The following is a 25944-nucleotide window of genomic DNA, read 5'->3' as shown; positions in this document are numbered from 1 at the left end:
GGCACGTTAAACGGTGTTTCTGCTGGACACACTGCTGCTACACATAGACCAAGGTGTCAACAATCTTCTGCTGCCCTGAACTGAAACTTGCAATTTGGCCCTCTGCTGCTGGTTGCAAATTTCCACTTTCCGGCGCACTCATGCCACCTATGCTTACCGTTACCACTGATCCTCAGTTTCTGCAATGGAGTTATGTGCAGGCAAGAGAGAGCAGCAGGAAGCACTGTGAAGGGGGGTGATATAGGCTGGGGCTAAGTACAGAGTCAAAAAGCCCTAGGTTGACTCAATTTAATCCTTGCAGGTTAGTCTAAATTGCAGGGATTAAATTGAGAAACAAATGAACAGACATTCATTTTTGATTCAGGAAATGCAGTCACATGCCTGCAGTGGCTCAAGGCAGAAGCCAGGAATGGGGGGCAGAGAGTCATAGAGCGTGCCTCCCAGCCTAACCACTGCCAAAGGGAAGGGAAGAGAGAAGCCCTCCAAGGTTTTCTCCTACTCTCTGCTTGAGTGGAGGGGGCATAGCCAGGTCCCAGCCCTAGGCTAGCTAAGGTCTAACTGGGCAGTGTGAAGGGGAAATGCCTGCTAGGATGAGGAGGGGGTGGGTAGGGAAAAAGGTAGTGGCATTGAATTCATAAAAGGTTGAACAAGAATAGTCCTTTCTCTTAAATTAGCATGTATTGAGTACAGGGTTGTTTGCAACCTCAAGTGTACTCTGTGTTTGTTTCCTCTTCCTGTTGCCCCCCTCCTCCCCCCCACCCCCGGTCTCTGGGATTTACAGTCCAGAATCACAGTAGCAGGACACTGCTAGGTTTCTCATCACTTTTTCTTCCTGCTTACAGGTGCCTCTGGGATTTGTAGTGCATGGTTGCAGCCAGCAGGATGCTGGAGCATGGAGTACAGGACGTGGCCAGCATACTGAGCTTGGGGAAAGGTCCCTGGCCCCAGATCGCAGCCAGGGTTTGCCTGGGGGAGGAGGGGCAGTCCCTCACCCCTTGCAGACCCAGCTGCATTCCCCTACCAGGTTTCCCACTCCCCACCCTCTTGTCAGCCAGCTGGCACTGCTTCAGGTAGGGAGCAGAGGGGTGAGGCCAACCCTGCTCTCTAGAACAGACACCACAGCCCAGCCCAGGGCTGCAAAGCATCCTGGGATACTGGGAGACTGTGATTTATATTGAACCAGGAAGGGGTTTGGGACAGAAGTTTCATAAACTGGCTTGACCTAAATCAGTTGGGTTTGATATTACATTTGTCCCGTCCCGCTCAGTGGGGTGAAGGGAGAGGTACTTTTGCAATCCTCTGTGCGGCGTGGTTAGGCAACACTCTCAAAGTGAACAATTCACTGTTTTATTTTGGTTAACTCAATAACAACATTAAAACCCTTGGTCAAAACTCATTACTAGAAACATTCGCATGAGGCAAGGAGAAGGAAGGAAAACTTGAGAGAGAGAAAAAAAAGAGAGAGAGAGAGAGAGAGATCACCACCCCTGGATCCTGCGTTGTCGGCGCGTGTCTCCGTCGCTGGCGCTTCTTTCTTGATCCATGGGTGATGGGTCAACAAGCGCGTGTTTTTCTGTCCGCCTTTTATCTTCTTCCCTCATGGTGGTTCCGCCCCTGGCTGTCGTCACTCGGACTTGCGCAGTTTAGAGTTCTAGAAACTTCTCCATTTGAGTCGGTGGGCTCATTGGGGGTTTCTAATAGAAGCTGAGTTGACCGAAATATGACCTTTGTTTGGCGCATGCTCAGATTAGCAAACAACCAACTTTACACAAGCTGCAGCTTAAGGAAGCTGGTACAGTGCACTGACCTGCCTACGCAGGACCTGCATTGCTTCCCACTTCCCCCAGCACTTGTTACCACAGAGTCAGCATTTGCGGTAATGTGCTTGCTTGCAATGTTTGAGACAAACCGTTTAACTTCAGGCTGTCCCCAGGTTATTTCAGATGTTTAGGCAACTTTCAAAACAATTCAACTCCGGGTTATCACAACATTCAACCAGGTTTATTTTAAACCAGTTTCAGCCATTTTGGAATTGGTTTATGTGCACTGAGCTTCTGTTCTGTTAGAAGTTTAAACCAGTTTCTGAAGACCAGTTTATAAGCAACTTCTGTCCCTAGCCAGGTTGGTGGCACAGCACAGATGTATGCCATCTGTCCCGGGACCCGAAAAAGCCAGGAAGACTTACCAGGAGAGTGGGACACCGCGAAGGAGGCCGGCAGGGAGATTTAAAAATGGTGGCCGCCGCTCCAGGGGCGGCGGATGGAGAGGGAAACAAACGGCAGGCTAAGCCATCCCCACCGTTAGCCCAGCGGGACCGAAGCCGCAGGACAGAAGACCTGGAGAGTCCGGTGGCCGGGAGCAGAGGCGGAACGGCCAGATCGCCGGCAGACAGAGCCTGCAGCGCCAGATCGGGTGAGCAGCGGAGGGGCAAGACCACACAGGAAGATCTCGAGCCGCATGAAGTAAGTGCGGTGGCAGAGGGTGCGGGAAGAACCGAAGAGGGTCGTGAGGCTGAAGGCGCAACTGGTAGGAGAGAAAGATCGGGGCGGGATCGCCTCCTAGAATAGAAAGCGTCAACCGTAGAAGGCGGGGACAGCGCTAGATATATATTCATCCAGGAGGTCTCACTTTTGGGGCAAATATCCTAGGGGTGCTGGTAGTAGGTCAGGGAGGCAGGCCTGATAGAAGAATCACGTTGGGAAGTATGCAGCTGTCGGGGTAGGGTGACGGATCGGTGGAGGGAATTATCCTTTGCAATACGGTTGGGACATCTATACAGGCGGGAAGGAGTCACGTGGCGCATCTCTGAGCAGGCACCGGGAAGTGAAGGCCACAGGTGGCGTGAGGCCGGGGTGTAGGGGTGGTAGGAGCCCCATATGTGACTGACGAGGCGGACCCGGGACACCGAGGGACCTGAGAGCTAGCCCCGCCCCACTGGGATAACAGCAGAGTTGTGGCAGGCGAGAAGCGGGGTTGGTGAAGCAGGTATACACCCAAACTTAGTAACACCAACACTCGGTGAAGAGAGTGGTCACCAGAACGGAGAGCCAGACTTCTAGTAGAGTTCTACGAAGGCCCGTTGGGGACACCATCAAATCCCAATTCTCCATCAGTTCCAATCCTGCATCCTACCGGAGGCTGGGTCAGACTTTTGCAGGCCAGTACCTATCTCTTTGCAGGTTGGATCCTGCTTGCAGGCTACAGGTTGCTGACCCCCATTATAGACACACTAGCAAATTGCCCATGAAGAATGACAGGGGAGATGGGGACAGAGACCCATGTCCACCCCTCCCCTGCCATTTCAGGGCTGGGCCTGCTCACCCCTCCCTCCCCCCCACCACTTCAGGGCCAGAGCTGGGCCCATTCCCCCCATCCTGCCTTCCCTTCACCGCTGCAAGGCTGGGTCCGCTCCCCACACCTGCTTTCGGGTCTGGGGCCTCACCCCCACACTCGTCCGCTCCCTCGCCACCCCATCTCCACTGAACGGGGCTGGGAGGGGACAGGGGCAAAGCCAGCAGTGCTCATCCTTGCCCCGCTGCTCTGTCCTCAGCATCATGGTGGCACTTGGCCATGCCGCCACCACTGCCACCGGTCCAGAATGCTGTTGGAGCACTCTGATTGGTTGATTCAGACAACCAATCAGAGTGTGAATAAAGCATTATGGACACAGACAGGCAAACTAAGGCTTTTATAATATTAGATTGCTTAGTCAAAACAGGGAGGTGTCTTGTGACTTTAATCACCTTTAGTGTTAGGCAACAGCCGATTGAGGAATTTTAGAAAGCAATTTTGGATTTAGACACTAAATCCTCAAGTCTTGCTTTAAGCACCTAAGTCCTTTACTGGATATAATGCAAAGTAACTCCATGGAACTTTATCAAGGTACAAGTGCAAAAAGTACTTTCCTGCATTAAAACAGGATGTTAGCAGTGCCCATGTCTCCCTAGCTTTTGCCTAAGTCATAGTATAGGGTGTTCTGGGGGGTTTTTTTAATAGTTCCCTGTGGTTATTGACTACCATTCATGGTAAATGATAGCATTAAAATACAAGTTACTGGACTTGGTGCCCCAGCAAGCCCTTTCCAGTCCTACGTTCCTATGGGCACAAATTAGCCAAGGGATAGAAAACAATGTATACAATGGTCAGGAATACTGCTCTGGAAGCTATTGATCTGGAAAGGGGAGGAACAGTGAGGTGGCAACATTTGCAAATCTTTCTGTAATACTATTTAATTTAGTTAAGATTAGAAAAGACTATAAGGAACAACATAGGGACCTAACAAAAGGTGAAGGGGGCTGTTACAGAGGTACAGAAATTCTGCACTGACAAATACAAAACAACCCGCTTATGAAGATTAAATTAAATTATGTGTTTTGATGGACTTAAAGGAAACATCAAAGTTAAAAAAAAAGACCCTGGGTATTATTTTATACCAATAGTGTAGTAAAAAACTCTACTCAATTCAAATTGCCCATCAAACAGGCAAACAAAACATTAAGATACACCTGGCAATTTGGCTAAAAGGTAGGTGGTCCCTTCTCTGTCAAGCCACCCCTGGTTGTGGTTTTTCTGCAACTAAGGATGGAAATGCAGAATTAAGGCTTATGCAGAATTTAGATGCTTTCCAGGACAGATCAGGATTGAAATAACATGCAAGTGAAATAGGTGCCTTTGTTGAACCTTTCTGAGCCTGCTTAGAAGGCCAAAATGGAGATAGGTAAGAAATCTAGATGCCCAGGTGGCGTAGTTTCTTCTGTGTAGGGTGAATTAGGTTCATATGTATTGATTTAGATGCCTAAAAGCTGAATACATGCCTTGAAGAGAGGTAATTTTAATGTAATACCAGTTCTATGTCTTTGGCCTCCTTCTACTGCCTTTGACCTGTAAATCCAACCCCCTACAAGTTTCTAAAAATTGACCCACTGCTCATTTACCACAGTCCCCTTTGGTACCTGAAAATGCCAAGAATTCAAGTCTCTCCTGCTTCTCTTCCAGCTCAGGTGGGGACTCTTCCAGCCCTTAGTCCTGCCAGTGCTAGCTTAGAGTAATTACTAGCTCCAAGTCACATGTTGAATGTTTGTAGCAGATCTGGATAACTGATCTCTTTTCTGAAGGAAAAGCTAGGGCACTATCGAAGCTTCCCCCCCACCCCCCCGAAAGATGGGTGTGTAGGAAGCAGGCCCCAGGCCCCAGCCTGGAGCTGTCACCACCCAGCAACCCAACCCCGTGATCCCAGCCTCACCTACCCCTCCCAATCCTGAACACTGCTCCCGGCCCACCCACATGTTCATAGGGAGTTTTGGCAATTTGTTGCAAGGGGGAGGAGGTCACTGGCTGGGTCAGCACAGCTCATCAAAATTCCCCATGTGGCCCTCCGGCCCAAGTATTTACCCATCCCGATCTAGGTTCAACTGGAATACCAGCTCAGTTTCCCTCCTTGGAAACTGGAATCCTAATATAATACCAGCATTACTTTTTGACATGAAAGGCAAGCCACATTTTAGGATCCCATGATTTGTCTGCATTAGGTGGAAAAATTGATACTGGAATGGAATATCCTTGGTACAGTCCTATTTGTTTACAAATAATTTACAAAGTCCTGTTTTCCTTATGCAGGTAGAATCAAATGAAAAGAATTAGCTTCTTTGCTTATCGCTCAAAGCCCAAATGAGCCAGAACTCAACTCAAAACACCTCTCCCAGTTTTTCTTGTGGCTGTTCTCTCCAGCTGTCTAGCTTTTTGCTATTTTTATGTGTGGCAAACTTAGCAATACAGCCTGGCACATCCAGGCTTGGAGGAGCTTCATTGTGAATGGTGGAGCACATCCGCCAATCAGGTGATTGCTGGGAGTGGCAGCCCTGCCCCTGCCCAGGGGCAGGGGGGTGCGAAAAGCCCTGGACCTGATTGAAGCCTGCATCTTGCAGGTCCGACAGCACTCTGGGAGAGAATAAAAGGAGCAGCCTGCCCAGCACGCGGCAGATGCAATGGGGGATGACAAAGAGAATGGAGCTTAGGCGGGCTGGGACAGCTGCCCAGCAGAGCGAATGCAGTTGCCCCTGAAGAGATCTTGAAGACTTCCTGTGGCGGCGTGGAGCAGTAGTCAGCTCCAGCACTCGGTGCGCAGCACAGTACACAGGATGAAACCCTGGGAGCAGTGCCAGGCAGCTTGCGTCTCCGGCCACTCTGGCTACAAGCGGTGCATGGAGCTCGGACCCTGGGAGCTACTCTGGGCAGTTCGGATCTGCAACCCCAACATGAGGCCGGAACCCTGGTTCACGTGACAGTGCACGGGGCCGGAAAGGCCCTGGAACGCAGTTCAGGCAACACTGCATGGAGGATCCAGAAGGTGGCTGAGCCCTGGCGCTTGCACGAGGCGGGCCAGGCCTCCAACCACCAACAGAAGGAGAAGCCCTCGGTGTACATAATGGTGCACAGAGCCACCAGTACCCAAAAGGGGAAGCATCTCAACCTGAGGAGGACCATTCATCTGGGCCCACCCTAGAGTCATGAGTGCCAGGGGAAAAGGGTCCCATAGGGGAGAGGCAGTCCTGCATACCTAGCCAGGGAAACCCTGTGAGTTACATGTTCTTCTATGGGAGTAGTAAGCCATTCCAAGGGGTATTCAGGGCTTCCCCATTAGTTCCTTTGACACTGACAGAGCTCCAGGGGCTAGCCTGGACCTTGGGATCCTTTAATAAGTTCACATTATTGCTAGTATTGTGCACCTCAAATTTTGTGACAGCACCTTATATTTTGTTGTTCCTGTGAAATTGATAATTGTTGATTCATGTACATATGGCTCCCCGAAATCCACACTGAAACCTCTTCCCTACCATCCTCTTGTTTCTTACCTGTTCCCCTTTGATTCATGCTTACTGATTGATTATTTACCTGTGTGTTATTTGTGCCTGTCTATGTTAATTTGTAATTTACCTGTTCCTGAGTGGAACCCCAAGTGGTAGTATATATATTAAATACACATATATATATATATAGAGAGAGAGAGAGAGAGAGATACACAAACACACACACACACGTATATATATTCCTTTGATTCAGCTCTCAGTATAGATAAGTTGTATATTTGTAAATATGTTCATTAGTTTACCTCTTATGACTTATATTTATAAATACAGTATATATAGATAAGATATTCTGTGTCCTGGCCTGACTCTATGGGGGACAGAGGGAATTGACTGACAGCTGCAGATCCCTCATAGCACTCCTGCCTAGCCACCTATACCTTCTGTTTGGAAGAGGAGAGCACATACTTGGGTGCACCTGGGTTACATCTCTATCTCCTGTGTCTGCGTGCAACTGGGTTCATCTCCAGGGGTCACTATGATGACCCTGGAGCCCCCTCATCCCTTATCAACCTTGCTCTTTTTGAGCAATCACCCCTTCACTCAACTTGCCACACCCTGATGCATTTATCTTTTAGATAAAAGGAGGTTGATCCAGGGTTTCCCAAGCTTGATCTCATGCTCCTGAGCTTAAGTATCTCCACTCTGCACCTTAATGGCTAACTGCATGCCTATGACTGCTCCTAACACTATGCCCATGCCTCACAGATGTCACTGTTCACAATAAAGCTGTCTTTCTTCATGCACCAGGGCACTTCAGCCACTTGGCTACTCCTGGGTGCAGTCCTCCCTGCCCACACACAGGCACTTCACTCATTTTGGCTAATCCTGGGTGTAGTCTTGGGTCACTGACCTGGATCCTGCCTTTTCTGAGGCATTGGGCCCCTAGCCCTGACCACCCTTCTCTGGACATCAGGTCCCTGACCTTGTCAGTCTCTGGCAGTGCCCCTCCCTTGACCTTTGGCCCTTCCTGGGCCCTTGCCAAGCTTCTAAACCAGTTGATATCTCCAGACTCCCTGACTCTGCTCATCCCTTCTGGGCTATAAGTTGCTGACTCTGCCTCTCGCCCCTTGTGGGCAACAGGTCCCTGACCCTCCAGGCATGGGTGCAGCTCCCACTTGCCTGGTTCCAGCTAGGACACGGAAAGCCTCCCCACATCCTCCCACAGATTCTGGATGCACCTCAAAAGTCACCCACTCAGTGCTGGACCAGAGTCAGCTTCCTCAAGCTTGCAGCTTGAAAAAGGTTGCCCATCCCTGCTCTATGCTGTATAGAAGCAGAACTGTTTGATGTGTTATAAGCCTTACATTATTTACAGTTATTGGGGATTCTCCTTCAGTGGTACTGCCTTTTACTTAAGGATAGAAGAATTTCGTATCTTTCCCTTTCATAGTTAGGACGTTCCATAGTTGAAGGCAGAGTTGATTTGAACCTAGACTAACCAAAACAGATATACATATAGCACCAGCTTTCATGAGTTGAAGCTCACTTCATCAGATTCTGAGAAAGGTTGTGTATAGGAAGGAAACAGAATTCCAAATACAAAAGCAGAAGGGAGGTGCAGAGAGAAGGAATGGATACAGTGCTGGCAGAGGCAAACAAACCCATAGGAACAAAGGAGTCACAGAAGCTAATCCAGGTAATGGGATAAAAATCCATAGTCCCTATTTAAACCATACTTAACACAATCCAGTCTGTGGATGATTTCTTGTTCTGCAGTTTCAGGTTTGCTGCCTGAAAACAGCCACCCTCAGGTCAGTAACGGAGTGTCCAGAGAAGTTAAAGAGTTCTGCCACAGGTGTGAATGACTTGCTGCAGCTGAAGTCAGATCAGTATTCATTAATTCTGAAATGTACAGCTAGCCCTGTCTATCCAATGCAGACAGCAGAGGAACACTGTGAGCAGGTGCTTACATATATGATGTTGGTAGAATCACAATAATTATAGTATAAAATGTATATAATGTATAATTATTAATATATTAGTATTAATATACAATTATATATTAACCATGGCAAGCGTATGCATGTGTGTGTATGTGGGGGGGAAGAGATATACACATGTGTAATATATATGTATATTTATATATATGTAGTTGTATATGTTTATATGTTTGTATTTATATAACATATATGTTTATATATGTTCCATAGTTTATATTTCTATATATACATATATGGTACAAATCTACCCTGTTTCTGAACTGAGTCTAAGGGCGTGTGTAGATGAAACAGGGGCCCTAAATTGAAGCGGTGGGTTTTTAAAAACACCGCTTCAAGTTAGGGCTGGTTAAACCCGTATGTCATACACACACCCTGCTGGCCTACCTGCCTTTCCAACAGCAGGGAGGGGAGGGCGAGCTACCGGCAGGCAGAGCAGTCCGTAGGCTGTTGGGGGGCTGGTGCTTCCCTCCATGGCAGCAGTGCCCTGGCCCTGCCCCCCCCAACTGGCAGCACCCGCCTGCAGTCCTGGGGAACACTGCAGCCAAGGAGGGAAGCACTGGGCCCCCACACAGCTCAGGTAGGCTTCAGGGGGTGCGGGGAAATCAGGCTTTTCTTGGGTGGAGCCTGCCTTCCCGGGCTTCTGCCAGGCTGCATGCAGGGCTTCCTGCACAGAGCCCAGTGCTTCACTCTGTGGCTGTAGGTGTAGCAAACTAAAACGCCTTAGAGGAGTTTTAGTTTTCTGCACCCCACATCATTTAAGATGCTACACTGCGGAATTACCTACAGCAGTTGGAATTAATGCACAATACGCCACTGAGGCATGCAAACACTGACACCATTAAAGTGGCGAAAAAGCATATTGCCCACTTTAAAATGTCATGTGCACACGCCCCTCATTTTGTCTACACGTAACCTAAGTTCTTAAGGCAGTTTGGTAGGTTTTTATGGTTGTTCTAACCAGACCAATAGCTTAACATGCAGTTCTGCCTATTGTGTCAGACCTGAAATTATGATGATAGCATAAATTCACAGGTACTTGAATTGCTCCATACATATTTAAAGTACCTCTGTACCAACACCAAGTACCAGTAATCTTTGTAACATCTCTGTGGAATATAAATAGAAACAGCTCTACAAAATTATGAAATGTGTTACAAAAAATGTTCTTTTCACTGATATCAGGATATGACTAATTAGTTTATTTGAGTCTAGGCTCTTCCTGGTTTAGGGAATCACAGGACAGATTTTATCTAATTCCTTTTCGCCGTTCCTTATGAGGCTGAGCCTTTTTCTCTTGTATTTAACAGGCATTGAAAAAAATTAATGGAGAACAGTACAGAAAAGACATTTCTGCCTTACAGGAGTAAGGGTCAAGGCAAGAGCCCAGATTCCCTATTCTTTCAGGCCAGCAGCCACTTGAATTGTAAACCCTCTGGTTTTTCACTACAGAAGAAGTTCTGTAGAAGGGTTTAGATAGTACTTGACCTGTGGCATAGTGGTTTGAGTGTAATGCTAGCACAGGGGAGGGCAAAATATAGCCTGTGGGCCAAATCCAGCCTACTAGGCACTCTTATCCAGGAAGCAGCACACACCAATGAATTGTACTCTGCCCAGCTCTTCTGCCCATGAGGGTAGGAGCAAGGTGCCCATGTGTACACCCACCACCCAACATACCCTATTGAGCCTTGCTCCTACCCTCATGGGCAGAAAGCCCAGCCTAGCCAGCAGGTGGCTTCCAGGAGGGGTGCTGTCACCACTGCTAAAGTCCCCCAGGACCTGCTCCATTTTTTTGGTGTTCCACTGACTCCAGGAAGCAGGTAGGGAAGCAGTGGGGGTGGAGCTGCAGCTGGGCGGGAGTGTGGTGCATGGGGATGGGGCTGGCAGCAGTATGGAGGCCACGTCCAGGAGGCAGTGGCAACACAGAGCTTGGGTGGGCAGCATGCGGCCACCCCATACACTCCCCATGATGTGCAGCCCAGAAGCTCAGGGTGCTGGTGCCTAGTGCAGGCACTGGTGCCTAGTAGGGTGCAGCTCCAGCCAGCACTTCATATTGCGGTAAGCAGCGCAGCCTCCACCAGGCTGTCTTTATTGCTGTCACTCCCCACCATGCACATGCAGCCCCGACACTTGCGCAGTATGGGAGGGAAGCCCCATGCACTGGAACTGGCTGTCTTCCCTGCCAGGGCTGTGCAGTACAGGAAGGAAGCCCCAGGTGCCTTCTGGAGGGTGAGAAAGGCAGCTAGCTTCAGCATGTGGGGCGCCCCTCCTGTGCCATGTGAGAGTGGGGGCTTTGTGTGTGTGGCAGGAAGTGCCAGCAATAGAGACTGCCCGGCAGAGGCTGTTCCCGTCACTGCAATACGCAGTGCTGGCCAGAGCTGCGCCCCACTGGGTATCAGTGCCTGTACTAGGCACCAGCATCCTAAGCACCCCTGTCTGCTACTGCTGTGCCATGAGGGGATTGTGGGGGTCCCCACATTCCCCCTCAGCTCACACCCCACAAATGCTGCACACCCACACCCTGCCCCCACAATCCCCCACCATACCATATGTCCCCACAACACACAGCCACATCCCCTCACAACCCCCCCACCTTATTATACACACATCCCCCACCATACACACATACATGCTCACACACACCACCAACCATACCCCCTACAATATAAAAGACAGAATTTATTTTTGAGTTATTATGGAATCACCTTTATATACACTAGGCAAACACAAATCATGACAAAAATATTTTTCATAATAAAATTAAAATACTTTATATTAGGTGTTTGACTTTTAGTATACAATTTGGTTTTTTCTCTGGTTCTACAATGGCAACCCCCGCCTCCCAAAAAGAGTATTTCCAGGGGGTGAGGGGAGGAACTTCTGGCAGCAAAAGTCAGGAGTTAGGGGTTGGATGTCCAATCCCAAAATGGTAACCAGGGGACGAGGCAACTGTCAAAGGGCAAGGCTACCCATGCAGCCCTCGACAGCTCACAAAAACTTCTTAAGTGGCCCTCCACCTGAAATAACTGCCTGCCTCTGTGCTAGCATATTAAAGAGATGCAGCTTCAAGCCCTGTCTAGATGAGGGAGACCTTACACTTAGTTGTCCTCCTTCCCAGGCAAGTGGCCCAGTCACTCAGTTATTGGCATAAAAGACAGGAAGGCCTAACACCCACTAGGCATACATTTTGGCCAGTAATATTCTCAGGCCTTAGACATTAATACACATCCAGAAGGGGCTTACACATGCAGCCAGGGACATACATGCTGAATTCATAGTCTACTGTACATGCTGAGTCTACACATATATAGTCACATACACACACAAGCTTACAAAGCCAGGGATAGAATTACTATCTCCACATAAATGTCAAAAGTGTCAGAGTGTATCTTCTAACTGTATAGTTAGAATAGCCAAATGAGACATTGCCAACCTCATGGCTAGTTCCATGTTTTCTGGAAGAAAGAAGTAGCTTTGAACAGTCATAGCAATTTTTTAGAGCTGTATTATAGAAGAGGGTCTTAAAAAGAAAAATGAGCTGCAATCAAGGTTAAACAAGAAAGTCCTTTCTGTTACACTTCAGAATTGTCTACACATTTCATTTCAGGGTATATCTTTGATCTCAACCTTTCCTATGCTGCATTCTGGTACCTTAAGCATCTCCCCAACACTTACTAGAACAGTGAATTAAGAACTGACTAAGGGACATATCTCAGAAAGTACTTGTTAATGAGAAATTTTTATCAAATGTTGATGTTTCTAAAGACTTCCTGCAGGATTGGCTTTAAGCCAGACACTATTAGATATTTTTATCAGTAATCTGGACATAAATATAAAAATGACCTCTGATAAGATTTGTAGAGGGTACAAAGATTGGTGAAGTGGTAAATGCTGAGGACAGCACAGTCATACAGAATGATTTAGAACTCTTAGTAAGCTGGCCCTATTCAAAAATGTGTTTTAACACAGCTAAGTACAAAGGAATGCAGGTAGTGAAAAACAAGCCATACCCTAGAGAATGGGGGACTGTGCGGTGTCTACATGTGCGTTTTAATGCACAGTAGACTATTTTACGACATATTAAAGTGTCACAGAATAAACATGACATTAAGCAAATGCGCAGTAAAATAGTCTACTGCTCATTAAATGTCCCTTAAAACTGTGCAAACGTGCTACTGTGCATCAGGGCAGCCTAACATGCATTAATTTAGTACCTCATGTTGGAGGTACTAAAATTAATGCACACTAGAAAAGGTGCATTAATGGCCATGTAGATGCACCCTGTATGCTGTAAAATAGTGACTCAAAAAGGATTAGATATTATAATAGACAGGCACTGAATATGCTCTCCAAATAGAATGCTATGGCTAAAAACACTAATGTGAATCTTGAATATATAAGCAGGGAGTGCATCTACACAAGCAGTGGATTGCACAGTTGTTACTGTGCAATCATTTAATAGATATATATCCAAGTTACCACAGTAGCAGTCCCACAACATTTTTTTCTGATGCTACTATGCAGTAGCAATGAGCTACTGTGCAATAGCTCATTACTACTGTGCAGTAGCATCATGTCACAGTTAGTGTCCCCCACCACTACAGTGAAGTAGTGTCTTGTGTAGACATGGCCAGATAAACTGTAACACTAGGGAAGTGATTTCTGCATGTATCATTGGTGGAAGATACTAGAATGCTGCATCCAGTTTTGGTGAATATAATGTAAACTGGATGTTGAATAGATAGAAAGATATGCAGAAGAGCTATTTTCTTATTCCAGATGTTCCCATTCATTATGATACTATGATACGGAGGAAAGGCAGCAAGAAGGCACAGCAGCCCCCCTGGCTCTCCAGAGACCTAGCGGACCTGCTGTGGCTAAAAAGGAAAGCCTACAAAGGATGGACGACAGGATTCGCCTCCAAGGAGGATTACTCCACGCTGGTCTAGTCCTGCAGGGAGCAAACCAGGAAAGCCAAGGCTGCAACTGAACTCCAACTAGCTTCAGGCATCAAGGACAACAAAAAGTCCTTTTTCAGATATGTGGGGAGCCGGAGGAAAAGCAAGGGCAGTGTTGGACCCCTGCTAAACCAGATGGGGCAACTGATGCCCAGGAAAAAGCCAACCTATTAAATAGGTACTTTGCGTCAGTCTTTCATCAGTCCCACAGGATGCCCATGCCTGCTATGGGACAGGGAAATCTGGGTGAGGGGGATCCCCTACCCTCCATCAATGCTGACCTCGTGAAGGAACACCTTGAGAAGCTGGATACCTTCAAGTCAGCCGGCCCTGACAATCTGCACCCCAGGGTACTCAAGGAGCTGGCGAGCATCATAGCCCAGCCCCTGGCACGGATCTTTCAAAACTCCTGGTGCTCTGGTGTAGTGCCCGAAGACTGGAAGAAGGCCAGCGTGGTGCCTATCTTCAAGAAAGGGAGGAAAATGGATCCAGCTAACTATAGGCCCATCAGCCTGACTTCTATCCTGGGGAAGATCTTAGAAAAGTTTATTAAAGAGGCCATCCTTAATAGACTGACCAACACCAACATCCTAAGAGATAGCCAGCATGGGTTTGTTGCAGGTAGGTCTTGCTTGACCAATCTCATTTCCTTCTACGACCAGGTGACCTATCACCTGAACAAGGGAGAAGAGATTGATGTCATATATCTTGACTTCAAAAAAGCCTTCGATGTTGTATTCCATGATCACGTCTTGGCGAAACTGGCCAATTGTGGCCTTGGGTCCACCATGATCTGCTGGCTGGGAAATTGGCTCTGTGGTCAGACCCAGAGGGTTGTAATTGATGGCAGTCACTCATCATGGTGTCCTGTGACCAGTGGGGTCCCCCAAGGCTCTGTTCTTGGACCCATATTGTTTAACATCTTCATTAATGATGCGGACCTGGGAGTCAGGAGCAGACTGGCCAGGTTCACCGATGACACCAAACTTTGGGGCAAAGCATCCACGCCAGAAGACATGCGGGTGATCCAGGCTGACTTGGACAGGCTCAGCAAATGGGTAGACAAGAACCTGATGGTGTTTAACACTGAAAAATGCAAGGTTCTCCACCTTGGGAAGAAAAACCTGCAGCATCCTTATAGGCTCGGCAGTGCTACGCTGGCTAGCACTACAGAAGAAAGAGACTTGGGGGTCATCATTGACCACAAGATGATAATGAGCCTGCAATGTGATGCTGCGGCTAATAAAGCGACCAAAATGCTGACTTGCATCCATAGATGCTTCTCAAGCAAATCCTGGGACATCATTCTCCCCTTGTACTTGGCCTTGGTGAGGCCGCAGTACTGCATCCAGTTTTGGGCTCCAGAATTCAAAAAGGATGTGGAGAAGCTTGAGAGAGTCCAGAAAAGAGCCACGCTCATGATCAGAGGTCCAGGAAAACAGATCTTACGATGACAGGCTGAGAGCCATGAGGCTCTTTAGCCTGGAAAAGCGCAGGCTTAGGGGTGAGCTGATGACCACCTATAAGTTTATCAGGGCTGACCACCAGGATCTGCGGGAACATTTGTTCACCAGAGCGCCCCAAGGGATGATGAGGTCGTACAGTCATAAACTACTGCGAGGCCATTTCAGGCTGGACATAAGGAAGAATTTCTTTATTGTCCGAGCCCCCAAGGTCTGGAACAGCCTGCCATCGGAGGTGGTTCAAGCACCTACATTGAACACCTTCAAGAGCAAATTGGATGCTTATCTTGCTGAGATCCTATGACCCCAGCTGACTTCCTGCCCTTTGGGTTGGGGGCTGGACTTGATGATCTTCTGAGGTCTCTTCCAGCCCTAATGTCTATGAAATCTATGAAGTCTTTCCACACTTTTGCTCGCAGTCTTGGAACGGCCTTCCCCGGCTTTTCCCAACAATTTGGGTGGGTCAGGGGGGTTGTCTTTTGCTGAGGCCGCCATCATGGCCTTGGCAGTTTTCATCAGCTTGGCAAGCCCTGGCTTCTGCAAAATGGGTAAAAGCTGCACTAATTGCCGGATCGCATCTTTTACCGGGTGATTCACTGCCTCTGGCTCCAAGGCCAACAGGGCTGAGGTGCACTCTGTTGGTGCTTGCTGGCATAACCTCTTCCACAACAGTGCTGTCACGACTTCTGCATTTGACGTGCAAGTCCAAACTGCTGCATGAATTATTTCAATTAGTACTAACTGATACAAGCAGTGGACAGCCTCCTCTAAATTGGCCCATGCCCGAGGGGAGGGTTAAACTCTTCTTCCATATTACCCTAACCGGTGGCAGTTGCTTGCATTGTAGCAGAAAACAAAGTAACATTTTTATCACCTCCTGCAAACTGATGCAACTGGAGCTTGGGGCACAGGACTAATTGAGTGGCTTCTGCATGACTTACTGAAATCGCAAAAGTTCCTGCACTATACACTCGAAGTAGCCAGTCTATCACTGGCTTTCCCATCTTGGACCTGTGCTGCTCCTGTATATCTCGAACCTCTGCACAGGTAAAGGAACACAGCTCTGTTTGGGGATTCCCCCCTTGCGGCCCTGAACGCGTTACCACCACAGGGAAAGCCTGGCTAGGTTCCTCCCTCCAGACAGGGACATATGGGGGAGGTTCGCCACTAGGCTTGTCATCAATCTTCTCCTCTCCATTTGTCCCCTCCCCTTGATCTTCCCAGAGCTCAGCTTCTGGTTTCTCTCCATACAGACACTGTCGCAACTTGTCCACAGCCTATGCTAACTGCACCCTCTTCTGGAGGGAAGCAGCCACGTGCGCGATCATAATTTTTCCTTCTCTCTGTTCTAATGTTTCCAAGTGACTCTGGGTAGCTTGCGCCACCTCACATGCTACACTGTTGGAGTCCCTCATGTCCTCCAACACCTTACTCAGCTGAGTGACCTTTTTCCGGAGCTGGGCATTCTCTTTGGCCCCTAACCACAGGCACATGGCCAGCAGCCACAACAGGCACCTTTCGTTGGTTTACCCCGGGCAGCAGCAGCAAACCTAGCCCGATGATCAGGTACGGTTCCCGGGTCACTCCAGGCAGGCCTTAACCTATCCTTATCCCACCCAGGATTCTCCATCCCTGTCACTTCCTTATGCAAAGCCGCCAACGGGGCCCACCCAACTCCCTATATTCTGACCCGTCCCTCCAGACCAGAGCCTCTCAATCCTGTTCATGATGCCAGTTTATGTCCCAGCCTCCTGCAGAGGGTTCAGGATTGAGAGTGTGGTTGGGGGTAAAAGGGAAGAAAGGTTTATTGACTTAACAATAACACGACTACACATAGTATAATAAGACAGATAATGACAATAATAATTCATGTTGGCAACTTATGGGCAGTCCCCTCTGATGCCTGATGTACAACAAGTTCTTTTCCAGAAAGCTCAGCAAAGTCAGGTGTCCCCAACCAGCACTGTCTGAGGGGTACTGGGAAGGACCCTGGTATTCAGTCCTCGGGTTCCTTGAGATCCATGGGCCCACCAAATCCAGCTAATCTGAAATCAGTAGCTTCTTTTATAGAGCTGCATCTTCCTTCTAAATGATTTCCTGATGTGCTAGCCATTTCATAACTTCTGAGCTGTGCTGATAACGTACAGCCATCCAGATTCTCCCACTGCAAACTTTCCTTAAGACTGACCAATAGCAGTACAAGCCTTCCATTCTTCTGATAAGGTTAATTTTTACTATGCCACAGGGCCTACTACTTCTACAAGGCTTTCTTAAATTTACTAGGCCTTACTACATACAAGGCCTTACTAATCTTTGACTTTACTTAGGCTCTTAACAACAACATATAGCTTAATATTTGAACAAATGACAGAAAAACACTTGGTCTGATTTTCAGAGCATTCAGCAAGCACCCTAGACATAATTTTCAGCTGTCACAGTCACCAAAGTCTGCCAGAGAGGGATAAAAGGCAGCGAAGAATGACCCCGAATGGCACCCTCTCTGACCTGACCAGCACCCTGCCTACCTAGCCAGAAGGACCAGCTGGCAACCCCCTTCTGAAGCAATATCGCACTGAAAGAAGCCTCGAGTGGCCATTGACGGCGGACTCCAGCACTTGGGGATGGTATATCTTGACATCAGTGCTTAGTGTTCATAGCTAGCTACTATGAGTGTGTGTGTTTGAGGGGATCAGTCCCAAGGTGTATGATCTGACTTTTGCGTCCGTCTACTAAACTAGAATTTTATGGTGATCCTGTCAGTTGGTCCTTTGTAGCCAACACACGGATATTCCCTATACCAAACCATTTTGCGATATTGAATGCCTGCTTTACATGGGAAATCTAAAGCATAGAGAGGTAAGCAACAAACCCAAGAAAGATTGCGGCAGTTGTGGGTCAGGGGTACAACCAGATTGTGAGCACTGGGGCTTGATTCTAGAGAGTCATGAACCAGTGAACAACTATGCAGGAGAACTTTGGAGAAACCATCTTCTTCACCTAATCTACTCCAAAAGAGGTGAACTGAAACAAGAGATAGTTGCTTATGATACTAAAGTAAGAGACATTAACCTGGAGATAAACCTGACTGCTATGCAGCAGATCTAAACATACAACAAAAATACTTGATAACTGCCATCCAACATTAGAAAAAGTGGAATCACCTATCACAATAAGAGCCACCTGACAGTGTATGAACAGCACAGGAGGGAATCAAAACAGGAGCGCTGAAAACAAACATCAACCTATCACAACACCGCTATCCCAATCTGAAATATCAGTACTCTCCAAAGGCTTAAGCTTCTGCCAGGAGGAAAAAACCTACCAAGATACTAATATGTGAAGAATTAAAAGAATTCTAATCTATGAAGGAATGCTTCCACAACCAGGACACCGCCACCTCTAATAACTCTTCTGCCACAACTGAGAAAAGAAAGAATAATAAAACATCAAACAGGACACCTTGCAGCAAACTATTACCATGACTGTTTCAAAAGGAAAGTCAACAGTGACACTCTCAGCAAAAGCCATGACCACAATAACCTCTGCCCCTTAGAGAGAAGTCATACAGACCATATGATTCAACAACAAAATAATATTCAAACCATCAGACGAAGGTGAAACTAGTCATCCTCAACAGTCAAGAATACATCAATGAAGCTGACAGGCAACTGTCTGACACAAGACACTATAAAGAACTTGGAGAGGACCCCACACTAGAATTTGCTCCGGAATTGGAAAATATCATCAAATCTTTCTTGCACCAGCTTCAGGAAAAAGCTGCTTCCACTCACCTCCAATTCTCCTATCCCAGGGACTTTCTATATACTTTCAAATTTTCACAAACAAGGCAACCCTCGCAGACCCATCATATCTAACTGTGTTACCCTCATTGAAGATTCATCAGGATGCATAGAAAATATCCTGAAACTACTTGTCACACAAAGAACAGGTGCCTACAAAACACCCCAGACTTCCTCAACAGAATCCAGAACATCAGCCATATCCCTGAGAAGGCCATACTTGCAACCATGGATGTCATAAGCCTGCACATTAAACACACCACAAAGACACAGCTACCTGCCTGAAATACCTTTAAGAACATGGATTAGATTCAGATTTGCAACATATTGCACAAATCATCTCCTTTATCCTCACCCATAGCAACTTTCACTTTCAACAGTCATCCCTTCTTGTAAACTATGGGCAGGGATGCCCCCGACCCCCAGCTCAGTATGCCAACCTCTTTGTGAGCCACCTAAAAAGAAATAAGTTCTAGAAAATTGCATTATTAACCTGCACTCTACCTGTATTATATAGATGATATTTTCAGTAACTGGACCAAACACCTGAACTCATGTGTTGACTTCTATCACAGGTTTGACAACCATCATCCTTCAACTTTAATTTTTTTCTAGAATACTCCTGCACTAACATCAACTTTTCAAACACCATAGTTCACATCTAGGATGGCCCCCTACAAACCACTATATACAGAAAACCCATAGACCACTATACTTATGTCCACAAAACTATCACACCAAAAAATTGGTTATCTGAAACCAGGCCCTCAGATACCACCATACCACCTGTGATGTCCACCTGACCAGCCTGAAGTCTGCCTTTATAGTATAATATTCCATTATAGAAATAGACTACATGCTTGAAAGAGCTATCCAAATACCCAACAGTAACCTGTTACAATACAAATATGAAACCCCTGTGACCACACCCCCTGGTGGTGACCTACCACAATACATGGAAACCAATCAGAAGGATCATCAAATCAACTACAACCTATATTGGACAAAGACCAGACCTTGAGAGAAATATTCCCAGCTCCTCCACTCCTGGCTTTCAAAACAGCCCCACCAACTTTAGCCAGCTCATCATCAGAAGCAAACTCTCCACTGCCTCACAGACATCAAGTGGAATGGTGGCAATCAATGCTTAACCTGTCAGCACACCTCCTCTGCCACGACTATCAACACCCCGTAAAGAAACTCTCAGAATCCATGGCCCCTACACATGCCTTTCCCCAACTGTGATGCACCTGATCCAATGCACCAAATTCCCTGATGGCAACTTTGTGGGTAAAGCTAAACAGCAACTATGCAAGAAAAAATATTAAAAGACAGAGACATACACTCATCATTAGGAGCACATTCCTCACAGAACAACCACTCCAGAACAACCACTCTGTCTCTGACCTCACTATCCTAATGCTCAAAGAAAATCTACCTAACCCCCTTTAAAAAGTTGAACCTGGGAACAAAAATTCATAAGCTGTCTGGACACTAAAACCAAGGACTAATCACTGACACTGATTTATGGCCCATTTTATTTATCCAATTTCTGAATACTTTCCACATAAGGAAAATGAGACTGCCTCACCCCCTTTTGATAGGCCTTGATCTCCCAGTACTCATCTTCTTTTCCTTTACTAGTGGCCTGTCTGCCACACCTGATTTTCTTTTGTTAATTATGTGTCTGCTACACCTGAGAATTTCTCTCAGCCCCTCCCCTATGCTGTGCCTAGCTTCCTATAATCAGAGACCTGAGTAAGAATATCTTATATTCCAAAGCTTGTCTATCTTAATCCCAGCTATGTAGTTGGTCTAATAAAAGATATCACCTTAAGAAATCCATGACCCAGGGAAGCAGAAGTAGGCAAAGTCAGGAAGCAAGGGCCTGAACTGGAGTCAGAGGATTAGGAGGCCAAAGTCTGTAAGGGACTGTTATGTCCCTTACAGACCAAAAGCATCCGAGAATGTCTCCTTGCTAAAAAGGAGGCTTACACCCAATGGAAAGAAGGGGTCATCACCAGGGAGGACTATTCTGCAGTTTCTCGGAGATGTAGGGGGCGTAGTTAGGAAGGCCAAGGCAGAGATGGAACTGGGACTAGCTTCCCAGATTAAGGACAATAAGAAGTCCTTTTTTAAATATATAGGGGGTAAAAAGAAGGTCCCGGGTAATGTGGGGCCCTTGCAGGACGCATTGGGAAATTTGGTCATCACACCAGACGGCAAAGCTAACATGTTTAACTATTTCTTTGCCTCCATCTTCCTAAGTAGGGACCAGAACAGCCACCTCCCTGCTGGGCCACCCTCGTGCCCTGGAGGAGGCAAACCTGAGCCAAGGGTTAGCGAGGATTTAGTTAGGGAGCTTCTGGAGGGGCTGGACATATTCAAGTCAGCCCGTCTGGATGATCTGCACCCTAGAGTTCTAAAGGAATTGGCCGAGGTCATTGCAAGACCCCTGGCACGGCTTTATGAGCACTCGTGGTGCTCACGAGTCGTGCCGGAGGACTGGAAGAGGGCCAGTGTGGTCCCCATCTTCAAAAAAGGTAGGAAGGAGGACCCGGGAAACTATAGGCCAGTTAGTCTTACCTCGATCCTAGGCAAGCTGTTCGAGAAAATTATGCTGGCACACATCCAGGAGGGGCCAGCAGGGGACTGCATTCTTAGGGGCAACCAACACGGGTTCATCAGTGGCGGGTCCTGTCAGACCAACCTGGTGGCCTTTCACGATCAGATCATTAGATGCAGGGGTAGCAGTGGATATAGTCTTCCTGGACTTCCGGAAGGCTTTCAACACTGTCTCTCACCCCGTTCCCATTAAGAAACTGGGGGGCTGTGGTGTAGTGTAGCAGGGCTATTGAGTTGCCTGCTACTAAAGATAGGGAATGGCTTAGCTGCCAGTTGTTAAGGCAGCAGGTGCTAGTTGTTGGGAGCTGATTAGATCAGCTGACGGCCAGGGGGTGAGGCTTGGCCTTCATAAGCAGGGAAGGCTGAGGCCAGACACAGTTCTCCTCTGGCAGCTGCAGGAGCAGGAGGTCTGCGGGCGAGCTGAGCAGCCCGAGTCAGTGGTTGCAGCCTGACCACTCTGACCGGCTGCAGTGATGCAGGGGTAGAGAGAAGATGGAGGTACGAGAGAGAGCCAGCATTGAGTGGAGTTGGCATTATGAGCTTGGGGGCTTATGATGCGTTATAGCCGGCTGGCTTCTAGTTTTGTGGAGTTGTGAGTATTAGACCGGAGGACCAGGCGAGGATGTAGGGGTGGAGGAGGCCTCAGCAGGAGCTCCCCAGTAAGGTGGGAGAGTTCCTGGCACCACGGAGGGTGCCGCGTTGTGGGGTTGTCCTGACCCCAGCCCATTGGGGCGACTTCGGGAAGTGTCTAGTAGAGGCGGAAGCCCAGTAGGGTGTGGGCCCAGGAAGGTGGGTCTAAGCAGTGGGGGGTCCCGACCCCAGTCCAGCGTGGGCATTACCGGGACAGGCCCCAGTTGGGAAGAGCCCCAGCGGCGCATAGGTCTGAGTCGGGCATAGACAGGCCCGAGTGTGGGTGGGGAGTGCAAGGGGCGTGACCGCAGGCCCGAGTGCGGGTGGGGAGTGCAAGAGGCACGACCAAGGGCCCCAGTGGGGTCGTAGAAGGCCCGAGCGCGGACGGGGAGCGCAAGAGGCACGACCAAGGGCCCCAGTGGGGGCATAGAAGGCCCGAAGGCTGAGGGGGGATCTTGTGGCCTGTTATAAACTAGTCAGAGGGGACCAGCAGGCATTGGGGGAGTCACTGTTCCCCCGGGCACCGCCAGGAGTGACCAGGAATAATGGTCACAAGCTGGCAGAGGGTAAGTTTAGGTTAGATATCAGGAGGCGCTACTTCACAGTCAGGGCGGCTAGGGTCTGGAACCAACTTCCAAGAGAAGTGGTGCTGGCCCCTACCCTGGGGGTTTTTAAGAGGAGGTTAGATGAACACCTTGCTGGGGTTGTTTGACCCCAGTACTCTTTCCTGCCATGGCAGGGGGTCGGACTAGATGATCTGCTCAGGTCCCTTCCGACCCAACCAACTATGAAACTATGTGAATGGTCATCAAGATAGAATGAAGAGCCAGGGAGGGTCAGGGGCAAAAAGCAGGGATCCGGACTGAAGTCACTAGCCAGGGAGTCCAAACTAGGTAGCTGCAGCTGTGAGGGACCTGAATGTGAGTAACTGCATAACTAGAGCCCAGAGTTGGGCGTCAGGGGGCAAAGATCTGAATTGGAACCAGGAGTCTGTGGTTATAGACCAGACATGGATTCAGGCTGAATCCAGGACAAATGGAGAAGCCCCTGCCCTAATATGTAGACTCCAGAGCACTGACAGGGCTGCTTCTTAAGTATGGGGGGAGCCATACCCATTCCGGTAATTGGGACCAGCTAGGGTTAGTTAGGGCACTGGCAGCCAAGCCCACTCCAGGAATCAGGGCCAGCTAAGGCTAAAGCCTGCCCACAGCCCTAATTACTGCAATCTCAGTGTTCCCATTCTGGTGATTAAGACCTCTCACCCTTGATGATCTCTGGAAGTTCACTAAATTTTGCATCAAAATTTAGAGGACAAACTGTCAAAACAGATAACTTGATTCATCAAGGTAGATGCTCCTTTGCCTTGAGCAGAAAGAGATAGATAATGGTGACAGCTATTGCAGAGGTTCAGTATCAACCCCCACAATACAGCTTCCACTGCCAACAGGATGATTGTTCATCTAAATAATAGGTAATTACTGACTTGCCCTTGGGGCTTTTCACACAAGGAGCTACACTGTTTCATTCCATCATTTCCCCTGTACAATTGTTGGGCTGGAAAACAACAGAGAATTAAGGAAAATAGGAAATTTATGCAAATTCTCCCTGCCAGCCAATTAAGTAATATGATGGGCAGGTATTAATGAGCATGACCCAGGCTTCCAGCATCTATCATCTAGATGCCTGGTCACTCTGTGAGGAGCTCAGATCTAATTAGTCAATAAAACCTCCTCAGACTGTAATCAAAATGAAACAAATTACAGTAGTTTATTAACAAGGTCACAAACACCAACTAGAACTTACCATTCAAACAAAAATCTATACTATAAAAGTATGTCTAATTTTGCTGTCCTAATATCCTGTTATGTACAATTTTATTTACATAAATACAGACAAGACACCCATAACAATAGGGGGGAAGAGGGGTAATAATCACCTTAGGGACTGTGCGTTGGTACTACCAGGGAAAAGGAAAGTAAATCTAGGACCATACTCTAGCAGTCTCCTAGAACAGGGTGGACTCAAATCCCAGTAGTCACAGCTTTGCCTTCTGCTCTGAGATGAGAACAGAGCTCCTTGCAGTGCTGGATGAATGGAAATGGCCATAGAATTTGGAGGTCACTCACACTTGCTGTAGCCAAGTTTCATACTTAACCTCCCAACTCCTTCAGCTCTCTCTCTCTTGGTCAAACCTGAATATACTTTCAATCACTCCAGACCATGCAACCACAGAACTCTCCACGCAACAATGGAAACCAGCCAACCCTCACACTACCTCAACCTCTCCATTTTAGGCACACCCCCCCCCACCTTCAGTTCTCCTTAAGGAGACCTTATATACTCCCTTTTCACACAGCACACATATTCCAGCAGCATCTACTGCGCATGGCACTCTACTCCTCATGCCACACACCCTCACAGGGGACCAGTCCTGATAATTTCCATACCAGCCTCAGCCGCAGAGTCACCAAAAGGTCAAACTACATGGAGCCTTATACAAAGTGTATACAAAACCACTTGGAAAGTTAGTGATGAGATGTAGACTTTGGTACCTCCACTAGGAGGATGACTTGCAGCTACATAGGTCTTTTTCATCAGATCTGGCTGGTACTCTTCAGCAACTTATTTAATATCTGACCACATCAGGGGATATAGGAGAATGTACTTGTGGGTTGAAAAGAACTAGGAAAAATAAACAGAGGCAATATTGATTCCAAAGGTTAAGAAATTGTGTTAATGTGTTATTCAGGTTTGCAACTTGGAGTCATGCCGGATCCTTAACTGCTGTTGTATGCCCAGGTAACCACATTAGCCAAGAACATGTTTTTTGCCCACATGTATTTGCCAAGCAAATTGCATCCTTTTCTTTTGCATGTGCATGTCATAAATTATTTATGTGGTTGCTGCTATCTAGTCTACATCTGAGTATTATTGCAGATTGCAGAATGTCAGCTGGTATGGAATGCAATTGCCTGCTTCTTTAGGAATGCATGAGAAAAGGACTCAAAGATACCTTTTGTGCCAAGTCCAGCCCCCTATATTTGCAGGCAACCATTTATCCAGAGTCCTACAGAACATCCACTCCAACCCCTCACACAACACAGTCTCAGAACACATCATAAGAACAAAATCAAGAACACCTTACAGTTTGCTGTAAGTAAAAAGTAGGGAAAGCAAGAGCAACACACCTGTCACTGCAATTCAAGAGAAGTATTTTGCTTTATATGTACTCAGAGGGTTTTAAAAGAGGACCAGACTTCCTGCCACAGAGGAAAGCCAAATCCATTCCAATCGTTGCAAATCTGACTTGCGGTAAAGATTCTTGACTTCAAATCTGGCAATTCCTGCATTCTTTGATCACTGAAAGTTCTGTCTCCTACTGATCAATCCCTTTTCCCATTCTTTTAGATCCTCAGCTTTCTCTTAGGGTCCTATTTAATGTGCTTATTCATCCAACTAGCTCTTCTATGCCATTTTTCCTCTTCCTTGGAATGCAGGCTCCTGATAGTATTTGCATATTTACCTTAAAGTATTTCCAGGCCACTTCTGTATCTGGATAAAATATACAGTAAATTTTGAGCTCTGAATGTTGACCTACAAAGTTTTATGTAGTGTGGCTCCTGGCTACCTAGATACTACTTCCCTCCAGGTAGAAAACCTTAACA

At 47.4% G+C, this 25944-nt stretch overlaps 1 protein-coding gene across 1 annotated transcript in view; it reads left to right on the top strand.

Annotated features, from left to right (window-relative positions):
• Positions 1-25944, top strand: part of ELOVL4 (ELOVL fatty acid elongase 4) — a 126528-nt gene that overhangs the window by 3018 nt on the left and 97566 nt on the right. The window lies entirely within an intron of this gene.

This window comes from Crocodylus siamensis, chromosome 1 (genome assembly GCF_052110815.1).
Source record: "Crocodylus siamensis isolate JL-2025a chromosome 1, ASM5211081v1, whole genome shotgun sequence".
Lineage (NCBI taxonomy): Eukaryota > Metazoa > Chordata > Crocodylia > Crocodylidae > Crocodylus > Crocodylus siamensis.
This window is presented reverse-complemented; position numbering and strand designations above follow the sequence as displayed.